The sequence below is a fragment of the Macaca nemestrina genome, chromosome 7 (genome assembly GCF_043159975.1).
Source record: "Macaca nemestrina isolate mMacNem1 chromosome 7, mMacNem.hap1, whole genome shotgun sequence".
NCBI classification, from domain to species: Eukaryota; Metazoa; Chordata; class Mammalia; order Primates; family Cercopithecidae; genus Macaca; species Macaca nemestrina.
In genome coordinates, this window is record NC_092131.1 from 72,993,460 (window position 1) to 73,012,817 (window position 19,358).

The window sequence follows — 19,358 nt, forward strand, 5'->3', positions numbered from 1 at the left end:
CAAAAATAAAATGATAAAGATGTGGGTATTTATAAAAAAGAATATACTTTTTCCTCTTTTAATTTCTTTAAAAGACATATGACTACTTAAAGCAAAACTTATCACAGCACTAGCTTATAGGGCTTAAAACATATACAAATGTAACATATGTTTTAAGCTACAATAAAACAATAGCACAAAGACCAGGAAGTGGTAAATGGAATCCTACTGCTATAATGTTCTGATATTTCATGTGAAATTGTTCAATATAAATTCTAAGTAGACTGAATTAAGTTAAGGATTCAGATTGTAAAGTTCAAATCGTACATTTAAAAAATAATGTAGATCTGTAGGCCAGAGCTGATAAAATTTTTAAAAAGTTAAAAAAAAAAGTAGAAAGGTATAGATAAAAGCCAATAGATGAATTAAATGAAAAATTAAAAGAAACTGGATTAACTCAAAAGGAGACATGAAAGGAGAAACAGAAGAACAAAAAGCAGATGGGATAAATAGAAGACAAATAGCAAAATAAAATGTTTAAATCCAACCTTATAAAAAATGCTCTCTATAATAGATGTACTTATCTTTAATACAGAATAAGTGGGAAGTGAAAAGTAGGGAAAAATATGTATCATGCATCAGTAAGTTTAAGAAACTTGGAACGGTGACACTAACGTTAGACAAAATAGACTTGGAAGAAAAGGAGTACTACAAAAAGAAGGGACATTTCATAATGATGACAGGATCAATACATCAAAGTCATAAGAATAGAGCTTCAAGATGTGGATAAAGGAAAAGCTGACAGAGCAAAGGAGGAATAGGTAAATCTACAATTACAGATGGAGATTTCAATACCTTATCTGCAGAATTGATTGAACAAGTAGGTAAAAATCAGTAAGGACTTAGAAGACAAATCTGTCTCTGTAGGACACTATGCCCAACAATAGCAGACTACATATTCCTTTTCAAGTGCACATGGAACATCTACCAAGACAGACCACAAGCTAGGCCATTGATACGGTTTGGCTTTGTGTCCCCACCCAAATCTCATCTTGAATTGTAATCCCCAGGTGTTGAAGGAGAGACCTGGTAAAAAGTGATTAGATTATGGGGGTGGTTTCTTCCATGATGTTCTCGTGATAGTGAGTGAATTCTCACGAGATCTGAAGGTTTTATAAATGGTAGTTTTTCCTGTGCTCTCACATGCTCTCTTGCCTGCTGCCGTGTAAGACGTGCCTGCTTCCCCTTCTGCCATCATTGTAAGTTTCCTAAGCCTCCCTAGCCATGCAGAACCTTGAGTCAATTAAACTTCTTTTCTTTGTAAATTTACCCAGGTCCAGACAGTTCTTTATAGCAGTATTAGAATAGACTAACCATAAAATAAGTTTCAATACATTTCAAAATCCTGAGATCTTAAAGAGTATATTTGCTGATACACACACACACACACACACACACACTTAAACAAAAAACCAATAGCAGTAAAATATCTATAAAAGCCGCAAATATTCCTAAATACCCTTCTCAATAACCCAAGGATCAAAAAAAATTACAAAGGGAATTAGGAAATATTTTGAACTAAGTGATAATAAAAATTACATACCAAAATTCAGGGGATGCAGTGTACTAGTACTTAGCAAGAAATATAAAGCTTTAAATACTTATATAAAAAGAAGAAAGGTCATAAAAATTGACCTAAGTTTTCAACTTAAAAAGGTGGAAAAAGAAGAGCAAATTAAATTTCAAAGAAAGTAGAATAATAATAAGCAGAAATCAAAGAAATAGGAAAAGCTAATAAGGCAAAATGTTGAAAAAAAAAAAGAATGAACCTCAATCCCTATTTCACTTCACACACACAAAATATATCTAAATAGATCATAAACCTAAAAGCCAAAACTATGAAAATTCTAGAAGAAAACAGGAAAATTCTTAGCAACATCAGAATAGGCATAAATTTCTTGGGTAACATATAAAGTCATCATTAATATTCACAGGTGGGGCCCTTGATACAATGCCCTTGAAAAGGTTACAACATAATTTTTGTAACATTCTTGCCAAAAATGCCAACCCAAATCTTATCATAAGGAAATATCAGATAAACCCAAATTGAGAGACATGTTACAAAATAATAGGCCTATGCTTTATTATTATTTTTTTTTAAGTTGAGGTCCAAGAAAGACAAAGAAAACTGAGATTAAAAGAGACCAAAGAAACATGACAACTAAATCCAATGTGTGGTCATAGTTTGGATCTAGAGGAAGGAAAAGCTTGTTAAGGACATTATTGGGACAAGTGACAAAACCTGAGTATCAACTCTCGATTAGATAATCTTATCATATCAATGTTACAAAGATGATAACAATAACCTTTGGTCCAATAACTATTATAAAATACTCAACATCATTAGTCTTTAGGAAAATGCAAATTTAAAACCATAGCAAGATATCATGATAGACCCACTAGCATGGCCGAAATTAAAAAGACTGACCCATGACAAGTATGTGGAGCAAATGGACTTTCCAAACATTGCTGGTGGGAATGCAGGAGGGTACAACTACTTTGGAAAATAATTCAGCAGTTTCTTACAAAGTTAAGCATATATTTATCATATAACTGAGCAGTCCCATTTATGAGTATTCACAGGAGAAATATGAAAATACACATCCACACAAAGACTTATATTGAATGTTAACAGTGGCTTTATTCCTAATTGCCAAAAACTGAGAACAATTCAAGTGTCTATTAACTAATGAAGGAATGGGGGAAGAATGTGGTGTTAAAGCCAGTTGCTTTAACACTCCCTTTCTTCTAATCCTTAGAAAATATTATCTGTGTCTGCAGTACATGGATATAGTTAACATGTGACAATCACTGCTTTTTATGTAAAGTTTTGAGTATGCATTATTGTTTTCCACTTATTTCTTCTTAGTTGCTAGAGTAGGACATTAAGTGAGAAAGGTCTTTTTAAAGAAACTGGCTTTAGTCATAGTAGATGTGGAAAAACAGGGGAATACCAGCTATTTTGGTTGGAAGCAGTGCTCTTAACATGGGAACAACAATAAAAAATGCATCTCTGTATCTAATTACTTCCTGTGCATTCTTTAAACCATGGAGGCCAATCCTAAATAAGAACATTAACGTGACTGCCTTAATGAAAATGAAGCCACATGGCTAAAAAGTATCATTGCAACCTAACAACTAACATGGAGGTTAGAGAAATTTTAAACTGGCAACAACAGTACTGTAAACTAAAGAGAAGTTTGGGAGAGTTCTCCTAACTAAATGACCAATGGTAATCAATGGTAATTTATTGAGACAAACTATCTTAGCACATTTCTCCAGCTTTTGAGACAAAAAAGAGTAGAGGTAACTCAAAGTAAAGCAGGAAAAATACTTTAACTCAATTTCAGAAACAAGGGCTGCATTAAACAGAAAAAACGGTGATGGTTTCCTTACCACATGTCAAACATCTCTCAACCAAGTTTCCTTTACCATTCAATCCAGGTGGTCCATTAGCTGTTTTCTTCTATCCTAATTAAGTAATTAACCTTTAAGGCAGGAGAGTTAGGAGAACACAGCATCTTTGGACACTTTATCATCTAAAGACGAGTGGTATAAGCAGGTAATGGGACTGAAAGTGAGATAAGACAAGTACATGACACCAAGGAATAATCTGTCATATGCTGTTCAGAGGAGAATTATAAACCGCATCTGACTCGATAAGCCAGAGTGGAAAAATGCCCCATCTTCATGCAGCTTACCAGATAAACTGGACTAATATCCTGATGAGTCTAGATCCAAAAGGTGGAAATTGCCAGCATCCAAAAGGACAATGAAGGGGTAAGTACACTCTGCCCATCTACCTAATGGCATATGCTGAGCATTAATGGATCTCTTTTCTCAAGGATAATTCAATAGGATGAAAAAATCCTTCACAGGCCAATGAAAGATACGGCAACATTTGTTAGGAGTTTTGCCTTAAAGATTCAGATAGGCCGGGCGCAGTGGCTCACGCCTGTAATCCCAGCACTTCGGGAGGCCAAGGTGGGCGGATCACAAGGTCAAGAGATCAAGACTATCCTGTTCAACATGGTGAAACCCTGTCTCTACTAAAAATACCCAAAAAATTATCTGGGCATGGTGGCACACACCTGTAGTCTCAGCTACTTGGGAGGCTGAGGCAGAAGAATCGCTTGAACCCCAAAGGCAGAGGTTGCAGTGAGCTGAGATTGCGCCACTGCACTCCAGCCTGGCGACAGTGAGACTCCGTCTCAAAAAAAAAAAAAAAAAAAAAAAAAGATTCAGATAAAAGCATGTTCTGAAACTCAAATACAATTCAGAATTTAGAAGACCTCTGCCTGGATCCCTCAAAGAAGAGGACAAATTTGGTTGTATCTATGAAGAAAGAGCAATAAGCTTTAAGGAAAGAATAGCAACAGATGCAAAGAGATCCAAAATTAAAATAGAAATGAAAAAAATGCAACAACAGAATTTAAATATGCTTTGAAAGCAGTAAAGATTAGAACTAATATACTAGAACATGGATTTCATGAAATGCAGCACAAATTTTGAGAAATTCTACTTCAGTGCAGAAGAAGAAAAAGAATGTTAAGAGAAAGAACATTATAGGTATGAGGGACAGAGAACAGAGATCTAACTTTTAAGCCTCAAAAGGGTGTTCTCAAGGAATAAATCAAAACAAAAAGAATTTTTTTTTAAAATGAAATTTCAAGATTAAAAAATACCTACATTTTGGCCGGGTACAGTGGCTCATACCTATAATCCCAGCACTTTGGGAGGCTGAGGCGGGTGGATCACTTGAGGCCAGAAGTTCAAGACCAGACTGGCCAACATGGTGAAACCTTGTCTCTACAAAAAATACAAAAATTAGCTGGGCGTAGTGGCCAGCGCCTGTCATCCCAACTACCCAGGAGGCTGAGGCAGGAAAACTGCTTGAACCCAGGAGGTAGAGGTTGCAGTGAGCCAAGATTGTGCCACTGCACTCCAGACTGGGCAACAGAGCAAGACTCTGTCTCCAAAAAAAACCTCACATTTTAAAGGACACATGACATGAAATTCAGGGAAACAATGAAAAAAATCACCTAATCACATCCCCACAAAATTTTTAATTGTGAGGTTAAAGAAAAAAATCCTACACACTTCCAAGTCAAATAATACCATAAACTTACATAGTGCTTTCCATGTGCCATGTAGATCACAATGCTATTAAGAAACAAAAATTCTAAGCGCTTTACATATACTAACTTTCTTAATGCTGAAACAATGGTATGAGGGTTTGAGGTAGATATTATCATTTTTCCCACTTAACAGATTAGGAGAATAGAGCATAGGGAAGTTAAGCAGATCACCTAACTAGTAAATGGTGAACTTGGGGTTCAAAATCCAGAAGTTCATTCTCTCGTACTATCCCTCAGAGCAACAAAAATCAAGCTGGACCCCAGCTACTCAGGAGGCTGAGGCAGGAAGATTGCTGGAGTCCGGGGGTTCCAGTTCAGCCTGGGCAACATAGTAAGACCCCATCTCAAAACTAAGAAATTCAAGCTAGAAATCCCAAAAGCCAGAAGACATCAAAACAACTATGTTTGGCCGGGCGCAGTGGCTCAAGCCTGTAATCCCAGCACTTTGGGAGGCCGAGACGGGCGGATCACAAGGTCAGGAGATCGAGACCATCCTGGCGAACCCGGTGAAACCCCCTCTCTACTAAAAAATACAAAAAACTAGCCGGGCAAGGTGGTGGGCGCCTGTAGTCCCAGCTACTCGGGAGGCTGAGGCAGGAGAATGGCGTGAACCCGGGAGGCGGAGCTTGCAGTGAGCTGAGATCCGGCTACTGCACTCCAGCCTGGGTGACAGAGCAAGACCCTGTCTCAAAAAAACAAACAAACAAACAAACAAAAAAACTATGTTTAAGGATCATGGAGTAGTTTACACATGGGGCCTAAACCTCTTGGCACATGTACTATAATAGTATTTCCTTCTTCCTATACAGTATATTTTAGTAGTGTGCCCTGTATTCTTAAGCAAGGCATGCCAATCAAGACTGCTGCCCTTCCCTGCAAGGTCCTGCAAACAATGGGAAAGAAACTTTGCAAATGTCCTTCATGAGTTTTTTGGCTTAGAAATCCTACTTTCTTTGATGTGGTCTCCCTATTTTATTTAAGGACCTACATCACTCCCACTCCCCTACTCCCTCCCCAAAAGAGACTAATAAGGACTAATAGTATTTCACCTGGATATGTCTAATTGAGAGGTGACAATGTGCTAGCAGCCCTTACTCTCCGCGCCTCCTTGGCCACCAGCCTTGGCTTCCACTCTGGCGGCACTTGAGGAGCCCACGGCACCCTGGGAGCCCCTCTCTGAGCTGGCTGAGGCCAGAGCCTCCTCCCTCTACTTCTGGGGAGGTGTGGAGGGAGAGAGGCGGGTGGGAACCGGGGCTGCGCTCCCGGGCCCTTGTGAGTTCCGGGGGGCATGGGCGTAGGCTCGGCCGCCGGGCACACGGAACGGCCAGCAAGCACCGCCGGCCCAGGGCAGTGAGGGGCTTAGCACCCGGGCCAGCAGCTACAGAGGTTGCCGGGTCCCCCAGCAGTGCCGGCCCGCCAGAGCCGCACTCAAATTCTCACCGGGCCCTAGCTGCCTCCCCCTGGGGCAGGGCTTGGGACCTGCAGCCCGCCATGTCTGAGCTTCTCCCCATGCGGTGGGCTCCCTCACGGCCTGAGCCTCCCCTACAGGTGCCGCCTCCTGCTCCGTGGGGACTGGTGCCATCCCGGTCCCACGGACAGCCCAAGGGCTGAGGAGTGCAGGTCTGGCTTGGGACTGGCAGGCAGCTGGCTTGCAGCCCTAGTGCAGGATCCACTGGGTGAAGCCAAATGGGCTCCTGAACCAGATGGGGACTTGGAGAACTTTTAGATCTAGCTGGAGGATCGTATGTGCACCAATCAGCACTCTATGACTCTGTGTCTAGCACAAGGATTGTAAATGCACCAATCAGCGCTCTGCGTCTAGCTCAGGGTTTGTAAATACACCAATCAGAACTCTGTCAAAACGGACCAATCAGCTCTCTGTAAAGTGGACCAATCAGCAGGATATGGGTGGGGCCAGATAAGGGAATAAAAGCAGGGTGCCCCACCCAGCCAGCCAGCCAGCCAGCCAGCCAGCCAGCCAGCCAGCCAGCGGCAACCTCCTTGGGTACCCTTCCACACTGTGGAAGCTTTATTCTTTCGCTCTTTGCAATAAATCTTGCTGCTGCTCACTTTGGGTCCACACTGCCTTTATGAGCTGCACCACTCACCAGGAAGGTCTGCAGCTTCACTCGTGACAGAGAGACCACGAACCCAACAGAAGGAAGAAACTCCAGACACATCTAAATGTCTGAAGGAACAAATTCTGGACACACTATCTTTAAGAACTGTAACACTGTGAGGGTCTGCGGCTTCATTCTTGAAGTCAGTGATGAAGTATTTTTATTTTTTCCTTGTTTTTATCTATTTTAGTATTTCAACTTTTATTTCAGATACAAGGGATCCATGTGGAGGTTTGTTACGTGGGTATACTGTACCCAGGCAGTGAACATAGTACCCAGTAGGTAGCTTTTCAACCCACACCCCGCCCCCTCTAGCAGTCTGCATTGTCTGTTGTTCCCATGTTTATGTCCATGTATGCTCAATGTTTAGTTCCCATTTATAAGAACTTGCAGTATCTGCTTTTCTCTTCCTGAATTAATTTGCTTAGGATTATAGCCTCCAGCTCCATCCATGTTGCTGCAAAGGACATGACTTTGTTCTTTTTTACGGTTGCCTAGTATTCCATGGTGTATAGTACCACATTTTCTTTAGCCAGTCCACCACTGATTGGCACTAGGTTGATTCCACGTCTTTGCTATTGTGAGTAGCACAGCAATGCACATGTGAGTGGATGTGTCTTTTCGGTATAATGATTCATTTCCCTTTGGGTATGCACGCAGCAGTGGGATTGCTGAGTTAAATGGTTGCTCTGTTTTAAGTTATTTGAGAAATCTCCAAGCTGCTTTCCACAGTGGCTGAACTAATTTACATCCCGTCAACAGTGTATAAGCATTCCCCTTTCTCTGCAGCCTCATACTGGTACAAAAACAGACATACAGACCAATGGAACAGAACAGAAAACTCAGAAACAAAGCTGTACATTCACATACACCTGATTTTTGACAAGGCCAACAAAAACAAGCAATGGGGAAAGGAATTCCTATTCAATAAATGGTGCTGGGATAACTGGCTAGTTATATGTAGCAGAATGAAACTGGACCCTTAACTTTCACCACATATCAAAATTAACACAAGATGGATTAAAGATTTAAATGTAAACCCTCAAACTATAAAAATCCTAGAAGAAAACCTAGGAAATACCCTTCTTGACTTCAGCCTTGGCAAAGAATTTTTGGTTAAGTCCCCAAGAGCAACTGTAACAAAAACAAAAATTGACAAGTGGGACCTAATTAATTAATTAAAGAGACTCTGTATAGCAAAATAAACTATTTACTTTAAACAGACAACTTACGGAATAGGAGAAAATATTTACAAACTGCATCCAACAAAGGGCTAATATCCAGAATCTATAAGGAACTTAATTCAACAAGCAAAAAACAACCCCATTAAAAAACAGGCAAAAGACATGAACAGACACTTCTCAAAAGAAGGCATACAAGTGGTTAATAAACATGAAAAAATGCTCCATATCACTAATCATCAGAGAAATGCAAATTAAAACCACAATGAGATGCCATCTCACACCAGTTAGAATGGCTATGATTTAAAACATCAAATAATAAGGTGGTTTTTTAACTGCAGGTCACAACACCTTACTAGGTCATGAGATCAATTTAATATAGTTGCAACCAGCATTTCGGAGAGAAATAAACAGAACTAAAAATAGAGTGCAACAAATACAGCAAGAGTCCATAATTTTTTTAATGTATAAATTTTTTTTATTTATAAATGTGTTATTACATATAATGTATATTGTATCTGTGTTGTGTTCAAAAATGCTTAAAAGCTACTGGTAATAGGACTCTGTCACATATATAAAACGTGATTTTGCCCCAGGGAACATTGCTAATACATTTTATCATAGGCCTATAATATTTACCTCTGGTAAGTTTATTAAAGAAAGTGCCAGAACCCAAGTTATAAAAATTAGCTCTAATAGATATTACATATATCATGAAACTACAATAATCAAAATAGTGTCATACTGTTAAGAAGTATGCAGATTAGTGAATCAGAAAAGAAGGTCCAAAAAGAGACCTAAATATTCATATGAAGAATTTGGTACATGCTAACAGTAACATCCCACTTTATCACTAGTTGGGTAAAATATGGGTTGCTAAACAAATGATGTTGACACAATTGGCTAATTAGCTGGGGAAGAAATTAAGTTGGAACTATACCTCACATCAGAAAAAAATTCCAAATGGATGAAAAATTTAGAGAAAAACAACAAAAGTGTAGGGAGCAAAAGCAAGTTTTTGTGTTTGTTGGCTTTTCAATAACCTTGCAACAGAAAAAATCTTTCTAAATATGAAACCCAGGAGCCATAAAAGGAAAGTCTGATAAATTTGAATATTTTAAAATGTACATAGAGAAAAAAACATAAGTAAAGCTTCAAAAATTGTAATTTAAACCACAGATTTTTCAAATAAAGAGCTCCTAAAATTGATAAGAAAACAGTCAAAACTCAAAAAATGGGCAAGACAGGAGTAAACAGTTTGCAGAAAATAAATATAAGTGACTCTTAAACCTGTGAAAATATGCTCCACCACACTCCAAGAAAACTGTAAATTAATCCTATACTGCAATTTATTTTTTACTTCATATAGGCAAAGATCAAAATGTTTGATAGCACACTGAATCTTAAAGGTGTGGAGAAAGAATTCTCATATTTTGCTGATTATTAACTAGCAAATATTAATATATAATTTGCTGAGTACTGATAAAATTTCCACGAAGGCCAATCAAAATTAATATGTCTCCATTGTGCTAGCAATTCAATTTGTGGGAATCTATCTTACATCTATATCAGAATGTGAGAAATTACAAATGTGTAAGGTGATTCACTGTGGCACTTTTGTAATAGTGGAAGATTTGAAACCACTTAAATACTCATTAATAGAAGACTCAATGAATAATTAAATTGTCATTCCATACAGCCAGAAAGAAGAAAAAAAGAGAAGAGGAAGAGGAGAGGAAGGAGAAAGAAGATAATCTATTTTTTAATCTTGAAATATAAAATGATAGCCCACTATCAACTACATGAAGGACTAAAAAACTTTCCCTAAAAAATTCTCAATCATCTAGAATCATGAGCTAAAGATGCATGCTCCCTAGCAGTTAGGCATTATTTCCAAGTATTAATACATTCTCCTATAAATTCCAGATAGAACAGAATTTACTTACAAGTTTAAAGTTATTTCTTAAATCTTGTCTGAGCTTTGCAGAAAGATCTAACTCAGGTAAAGATAGTTTAGAAATTAAATGTCTAGACAGAATCAGCTATATTATTTTTAATCCCACTCTCCTTCCTTTTCATATCATATTCTGACAGATTTATGGAGAACAGCTAAAAGAAAGGGCAATAGGCAATATATTTTTAATTATAAAATCTTGCTCCTAAATTAGAAACAAATCAGGCCAAAAAAAGAAAAAAAGAAAAAAAGGCAGTAACACAGCCTGAGTCCTGCAAACCCCAAAACGCTGTTAACTACTTAAAAAAAAATTCTGCTTTCATTCAAGGAGTTTGTTCGTGCTTACACACCCTGGAAATCCCCTCTGCTTCACAACTAACCCAGAACCTGCTCTAAAGTGCCAACACAGTGCCTAACTTCCCTTCGTCTTTGAAAGGAAACGTGTAGAAAATTTAAGCCCCTTCACTGATCAAGTCGCTTCACTTTTCTGGGCCTTACGTTCCTCAGGAATAAAGTGGGGCTATTAATACATACTTCAAAGGGCTATTGTAAGGACTCAATAAAATTAAATGATTTGACTGTAAAAAGTCTATACTATAAAAGCCCCTGTATGTGCTTTAGGTAAATAATAATACCACAAGTTTTACCAATAGTTTGTCAACATTTATAAACTTTTTGGGTTTCAACATTGGATACCAGGAAAGTAACTTTTCCTGCTTCCTATTCCTGACTGAGAAATGGATTCCTGTCTTCACATGGCAGCAGAGTAGATGAATCCCTGAAAGGACCCATAACCTAACTGCTCCCACATGTATAAGAAAAATATGTCTACATTTCAGTTGTTCCTAGGTATTCTGATTCGGGGGCCAAAAAGACCATTTAGCTTGTCACCTTCAAAGGGCACTAGACTGAGGTAAGATCCATCCCTTTGTAGTACGCATGTATGCGTGGTTCATAAATCAAGTTTCTCGGCTGAGGACTGCCTGTAGTGCATTCTTAAGGATTACTTTATGCTTTACAGTGTGCATATGTCTTCTGATCTATCCTCAAAACAAACCTGTGAGAAAACTGAGATGCGGACAGAAAGACCAAATTAATGACAACAAAAAAATACAGAACCTTTATTTCTAATTCCATTTACTAATGACTTCATTGAATTGAATGAGCTATTTCCTTTCTTTTTTTTTTTTTTTTTTTTTTTTTTTTTTGAGACAGAGTCTCGCTCTGGGGCCCAGGCTGGAGTGCAGTGGCCGGATCTCAGCTCACTGCAAGCTCCGCCTCCCGGGTTTACGCCATTCTCCTGTCTCAGCCTCCCGAGTAGCTGGAACTACAGGCGCCCGCCACCGCGCCCGGCTATTTTTTTGTATTTTTTTAGTAGAGACGGGGTTTCACCATGTTAGCCAGGATGGTCTCGATCTTCTGACCTCGTGATCCGCCCGTCTCGGCCTCCCAAAGTGCTGGGATTACAGGCTTGAGCCACCGCGCCCGGCCTATTTCCTTTCTTTATAAAGCAGAAACAATTTATCAGTCATTTGCAGAAGCCATCAAGTTTTCAATGTTTCCACAGAAATGAAGCAGAATTTACTACCATCTATACTCAATTCTATTGCTAATTTTTTATAAAAAGAAAATAGTTTGGGTTATTTTTGTTCTCTTTTAGTGAAAAAAAATCAGAAGCAGAAAAGAGAATGAAAAAGGAAAAATTTAAATTCCTGAAACTTCTAGTGCATAAATTCAACAGTAAATCTGACTAATGTTAAATATGTAGACAGTAAATCTTTGTGCACTGCGGTAGTAAGAGAGTAGACTGTGAAAGTTATCCAAGTGGAAAGCAGAAAGGAAATGGGAAGTGATTTTACTCTGAAAGAAAACCAAAAGGTGAAAGAGTCAAACAGTAAATAGGACAGGCAAGAATACTCAGGTAGAAATCTTGGGGATATCCCGGGAACATTCATCAGCTCAAATGACGTGTCTTGTACATCTCATTGGTGGTTTTCCTTCCACTGTCTAACTTATACAAATATCTGAGTAACTCAAGAGCAATGTACAACTGGAAGATGAGTCATTCCACCAGTAATCAACGAGATTAAGGGAAATTCTATTTTCCTGTGAACTTCGGCACAGTTTGAATCTGTTTCATTATTCCTGCTAGGAATCACTACAAATCCAGGTTTGCACACTTTTTCTTCTGCCATTATTAAGTAAATAATAGTAAGTTAAGTGGTAGGTAATTTCCCATCCTCAAAACACATACATCAGTCTCATAAGGTGGCAGAATTACCAGTATGGTTAAACAGCATGTGTTACTGAGTCCAAAGATGTGGGTTTGAATCCTGACTTCATCACTTAACCTGTGTGATTTCAGCAAGTTACCGAACTTTTCTGAGCCTCAGTTTCCTCATTTGTCACGGAGAGAAAATACTCATTCCCTCAAAGTTACTGTAAAGATTAACTGAAATGGTGGCTATGACATAATAAATGTAAGCACTGGATTATTTAATGTATAAATAACCATATTTATTACACACATCTACTGGATGCCACGCATTGTGGAAAATACGCAAACGGGTGTCCCGTCCCTCAGAGTTTCTAATCTGGTTGAAATAACAATAGACACTAACGTGAAAAACTAAACACTAAAACAAGAACACATAGTATAGGACCAATAGCCAGATGTGTGCCAGGGTTAATAAATGCTACAAGTTCCAAGGAAGAAAAGATAAATGCAGACTACAGAGGTCAAAAAAGGTTGTGTGACAGAAAAGGGACTGAGATAGCCATGAAGGAAAAACAGGATTTGGAGGTAGGAGTATATTTTAGATAAGGGGAAAAAGAAAAGGAAGAAAACACAAAGCAGTCTAGAGCCACTAATTAGCTGGCACTGGCTGAAGCAGAGTCTCTAGAGGAGAATGGTAAGCAATATGGCCTGAAAAGTAGGCTGCGGCCAAACTGGAAGAATTACTTTCAGGGCAGGAATGGGTAACTGCTGAAGGTTTTGAGGCAGGGGAGTAACAGCATTACATCAGCGTTTTGAAAAGAATGACCTGGAGTGCAAGATCCACTGCTGCTTAGGAGAGGAGCATCAACAGCAGCACCATGGTTCCTCTGTGGATTTCTTCTGTTGGAATCTGGACGACTGGAATGATGGAAATGTGTGGGATTTGCCAATCTCCGAAATCAAGTATCCAGAGAATCAGTGAAGAGAAGGTTTGAATTCACACTTATGGTAGTGGGAAATCCGGGAAAGACAACATTAATCTACTCCTGATTCCTCATAGATTTGCATTCTCCAGAATATCCAAGTCTTTCTCATATAATTATTACTAAAAAGATTGTACAGGAGGAACAATCCAAAGTTTTAATCAAAGAAGGTAGTGTTAAGTTGCTGCTTACAATAGTTGATACCCCAGGATTTGGAGATGCAGTAGATAATAGTAATTGCTGGCAGCTCGTTATCGACTACATTGATACTAAATCTGTGGACTACCTAAATGCAGAATCATGAGTGAACAGATGTCAGGTGCCCGATAACAGGGTGCAGGTTTGTTTATACTTCATTGCTCCTTCAGGACATGGAATTAAACCAGATAATAACTTTAAAACAGATAATGAAAGAAATCTAAGAACTTAAAACATATAAATTTCCAGAAACAGATGAAGAAGACAATACGCTTGTTAAAAAGATGAAGGACCATTTACCTCTTGCTTAGGTAGGTAGTAATACTGTATCATTGAACTTAATGGCAAAAGGGTTAGGGGAAGGCAGTATCCTTGGGGTGTTGCTAAAGTTAAAAATGGCGAACATTGTTTTTACAATTTTAAGACATACGTTAATAACACATATGCATGATTTGAAAGATGTTATTAAATGCCCACTATGAAAGCAGAAAACTGGCAGTTGTGACTTACAATGTAGTTGATAACAAATAAGGGCTAAGAGACTTCTGGCACAAATGGAAGAAGAAAGGAGTATGTAGCTAAAATGAAGGACGGAGCTGGAGATGGAGCAGGTGTTTGAAATGAAGGTCAAAAAAAAAAAAGCTCAAAAACGGAAGGACTCTGAAGTTGAGTTCCAATGGCAGCGCCATGAGCAAATGAAAAAGAAGCATAACACAAAGAATTAGAGAAAAAACATTGTCAGTTTGAGGATGAGAAAGCAAACTGGGAAGCTCAACAACATATTTTGAAACAACAAAGCTCTTTGAGAACCTTCAAAAAGAAAAAGAATAAAGAGAAGATCTTTTAAACTACTGACCAAGAGTTATGCATTATTAATAGTTACCAATATCCCAACTTGGACATCAGTGTTTGTTGGATCCATTTGACCAATTTGCACCAGTTTTATCCATAGTGATAGATTTAACAGCATGACAAAAATTATTTTGTTGTTGTTCTTAATGGAGATTAAGATGCCTTGAATTGTTTAAGGTGTTGTGTACTTATTAATAGAAACTAACAGGCCAGGCACTGTGGCTCACACCTGTAATCCCAGCACTTTGGGAGGCCAAGGCGGGTGGATCACTTGAGGTCAGGAGTTCGAGACCAGCCTGGCCAACATTCTGAAAACCTGTCTCTACTGAAAATACAAAAATTAGCTGAGTGTAGTGGTGGGTGCCTGGGTTTTAAATACTAGTTTAGCTTCACTGATCACATAGTTTACAGTAATAATGAATGCTGTGGTTTGGATCTGATCATCCAGCTCTGCTAATCTGGTACTTAATAATCAGTTCTTGTTTACTAATAGTCATTTGACGTTTCTCTGATTGCAAGTGGAGAAGCCTTGTACCATCAACACAATGGTGAATGACTTGGGAAGAAACCACATCCAAAAATATCCAAAGGTCTGGCCCATGTTTAGGATAGGCTCCTAAGTATATTTTGAAAAAAATGAACGTCCGGGCACGGTGGCTCATGCCTGTAATCCCAGCACTTTGGGAGGCTGAGGCGGGAGGATCACGAGGTCAGGAGATCGAGGCCATCCTGGCTAACATGGCTAACATTTCTACTAAAAATATAAAAAATTAGTTGGGCGTGGTAGCGGGTGCCTGTAATCCCAGCTACTCGGGAGGCTGAGGCAGGAGAATGGCGTGAAACCAGGAGGCGGAGCTTGCAGTGAGCCGAGATCGCGCCACTGCACTCCAGCCTGGGTGACAGAGCAAGATTCTGTCTCAAAAAAAAAAAAAAGAAAAGAAAAAAGAAAAAAAATCAACTACCGTTAATAGGACAAGAAATATTGACAATGACTACAAAAAGAAGTATTAATTTATGATAAGAACTTTCACCTAAGTCTAATGACTCCTGAGCATCTACTCTGCGAGTAAGTTCTTTTCAATTCCCACTGACATTGTATCTGGGAACATTGTACCTTGATATGGCCTTACCATATTTTCTTGAAAAACATCCTCTGCCTATTTTTCTCATTTTGGAAAATTCTGCAGGTTATATAATCAAGATAAGCATTTATACTGTATGAATCTGCAAAGGAACTACAGTATTTTTATTAATATGACAGAATGCACTTTTGCCATTGGTGGTTTTTCAGTCAGCTTGCAAAGAATCACACTGTTAAAGCAGTGATCAGCCTAGAGAGAAGCCTGCTTTTGAAACAACCTGAGTTATCTGCTAATTCAAAACATCTGAACAAAAATACTCCTGGCACAAATGCAGTGAACTCATTACAAAAACAAAAACAAAAATAAAACACCTACGTTTAAATTAGCCCTGTAGGTAGCTTAATCCATATGCATTCCACCCTTCCAATTATAAGTCTCTGAAAGAAAAGCTAGAACTCCTAAATGCAGGAAATCACATTTTACTTCTGTGCAGCTGCTTCATAGCAAAGGAAAATGCAAAAACAAAGAGGAAATGCACTGGAGATCTTGTAAAGAGTGGAAATCCCCTCACTCCACATCTCCCAATTAGCACTGTTGGGGACATAGGCTCTCAGGTTCAAGTTTCCCTTTGTGTAAAGCCTAACCACACCAGAATTAATCTGCAGTTGCCACCTGTGATAAAAGCAGGGGTTGTGCACACTGGAGCATTCCACATTGCCTCTTTAGCTATAGCTTTTACCACACAATGGATTAACCTGTACAGGAGTTTTTAAAAACCTGTACAGGATTTTTAAAAACTCCTCCCCTAACCCAGAAAAAAAAATGTTAATAACCTCTTTGCAAAGCAAAAACAATGCAGTACAGTAGGAAACCTTTATAGAACTGACTCTGAATCTAAATTAGTTGTTCTAGTCTATTAAGAAATTTTATCTTGTGCATTTAAAAAATGGAAAAAGAAACATATGTGCAAATGTCATGACAATTTTCAGCATTTAAAAAGTATCATGTGCTTTAAGAAGGGGACTTTCACTCTCTATAGTGGTATTTCTGAACCGGTTATATCCTTTCTAATGAATATATACTATATATATTATAATAAACATATAATATGTTTACTTGAGGAAACCTTTACTATAGGAAGATGTTGCTTCTGCATGAAAATCACTGAGAAAGCAATGTTTTATAATCTCCCTTTTCATAACTTCTATCATGAAAGTATATGTGTATTTGTCAGCTTTTTTTTTTTTTTTTTTCTTTAAATAGACATGGGGTCTCACTATGTTGCCTAGGCTTGTCTCAAACTCCTGGGCTCAAGCGATCCTCCCACCTCAGCCTCCCAAAGTGCTGGGATTACAGTCGTGAGCCACCACAGCTGGCCCTTTGTCAGCTTTTAAAAAAAGATTTTCAAGATGAAAATCTTAAACATATATAAAGGCAGACAGAATAGTATAATAAATCCCCATGAACCCATAAACTAGCTTTATCATCTCACGACCAATTTTGTTTCATATATAACTCCATCTATTCCATCCCCTATTTCCCAGTTATTTTTGAAGCATATCTTAGACATCACATCATTTCATCCATAAATATTTCAGTGTTTAGCTCTGAATCTAAAGAGTTTGGGCCAGGTACAGTGACTCACGCCTGTAATTCCAGCACTTTGGGAGGCCAAAAAAAGGGCAATCACTTGAGCCCAGAAGTTCGAGACCAGCCTGGGAAAATGGTGAAACCCCCTCTCTACAAGAAGTACAAAACTTAGCCGGGTGTGGTGGCATGCACCTGTAGTCCTTGCTACTCAGGAGGCTGAGGTGGGAGGATCACCTGAGCCTGGGAGGTTGAGGCTGTGGTGAGCCGTGATTGTGCCACTGCACTCCAGCCTGGGTGACAGATTAAGACCCTGCCTCAAAAAAAAAAAAAAAAAAAAAAAAAGAGTTTTAACTCACTAACATTATTAACCCTAAATAAAAATCAACAAAAATTTCTTAATACCTCCAATAACTGGTGTTCAGATTCCCCTGATTGTTCAAATCAGGAACTAAGGGTCCAATATGATCCATACACTGCAAATGGTTGCTTTATCTCCAATTGCTTTTATCTATAGGTCATTGCTCCATCTCTTTTTTTTTTTTCCAATTGATTTATTGGAAGAAACTGGGTTGCCCTGTAGTTTCCCACAGATGGTATTTGGTAATTGTACCCTTGAGGCGTAATTTAACATATTCCTCTGCCCCCTGTTTTTCCAGTAAATTAGTAGTGAGCTCTAGATGCTTGATCAGATTCAGGTTTGATATTTTCATGTACCAAATCCTTAACTCTCCTATTTCCTATTTCTTAAAATCTTGAAGAACCACAAGCCATATTTCAACCTATAGCTAAAAAGTAGTGTTGATTAATAAGGAGGTGTCATGTGCTCTGCTCAAGACATAACAACTTGGAATTTCTCCCTTTAGATATTAAGGAAAGGAGCTTCACATCATCAAAACCTCAGCAATGATTTGATGCTGACTTCCTTCCCTCCCAAACTGACACTGTGCTACATACAGACTCTGCACTTTTAATTCACCTAAATCACAACTTTCGGTTCTACTCTGCACTGTCTTTGGGGCTCCACTCTCGTCTCTGCTCCCACTAGGAAAAGCTGACCTTATCTAACTTTCTTAACACATAACTAACTATGTGTTAGTTAGAAAGCCTTAACACTGCAGAACTGGAGTGGGCTTTGGAGATCATCTGGTCCAACTGTCTCTGTTTAAAGACCAGGAAAAAGAACAAAGTGCTGAAGTAACTTTCCCAAGGTTATTATAAAGATATATGTTAAGTTAGTTAATATTTATAAAGTACTCTTAACAGTGACTAGCTTCTAACAACCCTTATATAAATATTTGCTTTTTAAAAAGCAAGTTAAAATTAGTTAACAAACAGAATTAGTATTTGAGTGAGGACCTCTTAACCTTCTCTAAGAATACAAATAATACTCCCTTCTACTTTGCAGTTTGGGGGAATAATGCACTCTACATATACCTAAATATTCCAGATAACTGAGGCATGCTCCTTTAAACACCCAATTTTATTTCATTTTAATCTTTTAAAATCAAGATAATCCAAGATGGAAACTGTTGTCAGAAATATAGTATACAGGCCGGGCGCGGTGGCTCAAGCCTATAATCCCAGCACTTTGGGAGGCCGAGATGGGCAGATCACAAGGTCAGGAGATCGAGACCATCCTGGCTAACACGTTGAAACCCCGTCTCTACTCAAAAAAAAATACAAAAAACTAGCCAGGCGATGTGGTGGGCGCCTGTAGTCCCAGCTACTTGGGAGGCTGAGGCAGGAGAATGGCGTAAACCCCGGAGGCGGAGCTTGCAGTGAGCTGAGATCCGGCCATTGCACTCCAGCCTGGGCAACAGAGCCAGACTCCGTCTCAAAAAAAAAAAAAAAAAGAAATATAGTATACAGTTTACTTCATCAAATGAAGAACACTGAACAATATCTTATTAAATTTTTCAGTGACCCTTTCATTATGAATACAGGGAAGTTTAATGAATAGAACTCATATTTGGGAATCAGACAGATGTGCATTCCAATCTTAA

At 38.5% G+C, this 19,358-nt stretch overlaps 1 protein-coding gene and 1 pseudogene across 4 annotated transcripts in view; one reads left to right on the top strand and one right to left on the bottom strand.

Moving 5' to 3' along the window:
• Window positions 1–19,358, bottom strand: part of PROR (protein only RNase P catalytic subunit) — a 184,804-nt gene that overhangs the window by 135,409 nt on the left and 30,037 nt on the right. The window lies entirely within an intron of this gene.
• LOC105477972 (septin-7 pseudogene) lies at window positions 13,472–14,678 on the top strand (annotated as a pseudogene).